Here is a 3,805-nt window from a genome sequence, read left to right as displayed (position 1 = left end):
TGGAGACGGTTCGAGCAGAGGAGAGAGGAGCTCAGCCGCAGCGAGAAAGTGCTGAAAAGAGGCCGCTTTGGGGAGACGCGCCGGCGTCCAGAGACTAAAGTTTGGGCGGATCTCAAAACCAGTGGGATGAGTTAGGGATACTGGAGAACAATATTGTAGCACTGGAATATTTTCAGTCTTGCTTTAGTTTGTATTTCATCTCTTTTCTAAATCAGATACTGGTGCTTAGGGATCCCATGCCACAAGCACTTGGCAAGTGCTCTTCCTCCACTCCCCACAACTGACATATTTCAAATTCTGAGTGTGACATACAGTAGACTTAAATTGGTGTGTCCTTCCCTCTAGTCATAGAATCTTGGGAACTGTAGTTCAATGAAGGGTGGTGGGCTAGGACAGGAGGTGGTTCCCATTTTGTATCCCCACAGATTGGGCTATAATTATTGTTGGACCCAGTTGCTGCTGTTGGATTTTTTTTGCCACAGTGGACTAACACAGTTGTGGTAAAAGGCTAGAGCAGGGTTTCTCAATCTGGAGTCCCCAGGTGCTGTTGGACTACAACACCCATAATCTCCAGCCACAATGACATCTAGCCATTGAGGCTGGGGATGGTATAGTCCAATATCATCTGACTCAAGTTTGTGAACTCCTGGGTCTGGGCATCTGACAATTATCAGCACTCTCTCCAAACTAGAACTCCAGGAAAGTCTGACATAAATCACATACATGTTTGTAGTATATATAGGTAACCACCAGCTACAACTCTCCCCAGAGCTGAAGGATGACACTTTGTCCCTACCTTTGCAGGTGGCAATTATGACATCACCTGTGGATTCTCTATTTATGATGTGCTCATTGCCTTGGTGATGGCTAAAGCTCAATGGTGTGAATGCAGGAGGAGAAGAAGCATCTCAGGGGGCAGCTTGGATTTCCTCCTCATATCCCAAGATCCAGGGTGGAGTCACCATTGGACAAATGGGTTCAAAGAATCCAGGCCGCACCCAATCAGGATCCAGGCCTCACCCAATCAGGGGCTGTGCCTCGTGGCCCCGCCACGCCATTAGATGCGGGGCTGCTGGTTTAGCTCCCAAGCGGGGGCCGCGCGACCCCTGTTCAGAAGTTAAATGGCTGCTCCGTTTGTGGCACGGCCTTTAAGGCAGGGAAGAGCTACTCCTGGCTGCGCTGCAAATGCAGTGCCAGCCCAAGTCTAGCTCCCAAAGGGGCCACGTGGCCCCTTCGGGAGTTAAATGACTGGCACTGTGTTTGTGGCACGGCCAGGAACAGGGCACTGTGGTCGCGGTGCAGCCTTAAGGCAGGGAAGAGCTGCTCCTGGCTGTCCTAGACTAGCTCCTGAAGGGGCCGTGTGGCCCCTTCGGGAGTTAAATGGCCAGCACTGCAAACACAGCAGCGGCCTGACTCCCAACTCCTGAATGGAGCTGTGGGGCTCCGTTTGGGAGCCAGACCACGCCCCCCACATCTGACATCAGGGGCCACATCTGAACGGGGCCACTGTCACGGCCACACACGGACCGCTGGTGGTCAGGCTCCGCATCTGCCAAGAACAGATGGGATAACCATGGCAAAGCAGTTGTGCTCCTTTTAAATATGCAAATCAGTGGTAAGACAGTCAGGTAAGCAGTATCTTTATCTTCTAGATTGGGAATTTGTAGTGTCTGGAAGTAGTTTGAAACCAAGTGATCCAACGGATGAGGCAAGTGTTTCAGCATCTCAGATTCTTTCACTTCCTTTCTTTCTTTGGCTGTGTAAATAACCTTTGCCAAGGTTTAATTCTAGAGCTGGTAGGGAAAAGTTACCACATTGCCTGGAGAAATATCTTCACTCTGGAAATAGATTAGCTTGAACAGGAAACTACAGGCAAACTACAGGCAAAACGTCATAAAATGATGTCTGTGTTGGGACTAATCTGGAAAAGCTAAACAAATCATAGATTCTGCCAAGTTTAATTAAATAAACTCATAACAAAAATCATGATGCAAGATAAGGTATGATTCAAGGTATCAAACACTTGAACAAACTTGTTGCACTTTATCAGAAAAAGGGAAGCAAAAAACTTCAGATATTTGCATCGCCAAGGTCAGGGCCAGACTGGGGGCACTGAGAGGGCGGTGGAATGTATGTGGGGAGGGCGTTGGGTTTTGAGCACAATGGGTACTTAAGGGTGGGAGTATTCACTGCTGCTGAGTGTGAAAGGGCACAGGGGCGCCCTGTGGGTGGGGCACACCGGGAATGTGCCCTGTTGCCCTGTGGGCCAGTCCGAGCCTGGCCAAGGTGCTTTCCAGACTAGACCCTACAACGGGGTCAGGGCGTATCTTGGAAGTGTGCTGCCACACTTCACAGAAGACATCTATCATGGTTAAACATTTTGATTACTGTTTTGAAGACTGAAAGGTAATTTTCCATTTTACAAGAAACAGCAACCTATCTGTTTTCTCAAGAGAAAAGAGATACTTCTCCAAGGTAAGTAAAAAATATACCTTTGTCTTGCATGGGAACATGGGAACAGACATGTGCAGAGAACTGGATGGGGGGGGCAATCTTTGTTTGCAGGAAATTGCTTGGCTTGAAAAGCGCAAAACAATTCATGGTTTTCCACAAAAGAAAGCAAGCAACAAGCTCACAACAAGAAGTCTTGTTTGTGCTAAGGAACATCAAAATTATTACTTGCTTTAGGACATGTGCAGCATCATCAACGTGGAAATAGCTAACAAAAGTTGCTGTGTGATCTCTTTCAATGATTAAACCTGTCATTGAAGCACCTATGATGGTTAAGCATCTATCTTTTCTTCTTCTTTTTTTTTTTGGCAGCTTGAAAGGAAATGTTTTAAGTTAAAAAGAGTTGTCCATCCATTCTCTAAAGATGTTCTCACTATTACACTTCAACAGATAAGTAGCTGAAAGGAAAATACCATGTTTTAAAACAGTATACGGTTTATCAAGCCAATTCAACTGTGAAGCCAAACAGTAGTTTTCTCATTAGGAATATTGGCAGCTCGGTTAATTTTGTTGCTTTATCTCATCCAGAAGTAACAGGACAAGATGTGTGGGATGGAAGGAAGCCTGAGACTTATCTATCTATCTATCAAACTTTTATACCGCCCAAACTTTAGTCTCTGGGCGGTTAACCTGAAAACAATTAAAACACATATACAAGTTAAACAATGCAACAATTTAAAAACAGCCATAACATTAAAAACAGACAGTTTTTTAAAAATGTAGTGGTATTTACATGCAATGAATTGTGTTTGCCATTCCAACAGTATCATTCCTTCTCATGATGTTTGAACTGGGAGAAGATTTTCAGTTCCAAAAGAAGGAAGTATAAAAGTTCTTCAGAAGGCTAAAGAAGGAGAGCCTTATCCATCTGATAGATAATACAGAAATCTTTCAAATATGATAACTTCAGAAGCTCAAACTCAAGGAGAGTGGTGAAGATTGGAAAGCAAATTCGGCCACAACTACTGAGAAGAGTAGGGAAGATCAAGGAAAAACCTGCTATACTCTCTCAAGTCAGTGAAGTTTACCAGGGAATCCCACAACTACTGACTAAATTGAAGCAGCAATGACTGCACATTCTTCTGTATGGGGTGGGTTGGGGGTGGCTGGAAACTATTTGCCTCAATGTGAGCCATGACTCAGCACCATTGGAATAAATGAAACAAGTAACAACTAATTAGTCTGGATACTACCCAATATCCAAAAATGTTCAGCATTCAAATTCTTTTTGGGCTGATTGTATTGAAGAACCACCATTATATCTTGGTTCCACACAATAAGGCTATTTCACATG

This window comes from Hemicordylus capensis, chromosome 6 (assembly GCF_027244095.1).
Source record: "Hemicordylus capensis ecotype Gifberg chromosome 6, rHemCap1.1.pri, whole genome shotgun sequence".
Lineage (NCBI taxonomy): Eukaryota > Metazoa > Chordata > Lepidosauria > Squamata > Cordylidae > Hemicordylus > Hemicordylus capensis.
This window is presented reverse-complemented; position numbering follows the sequence as displayed.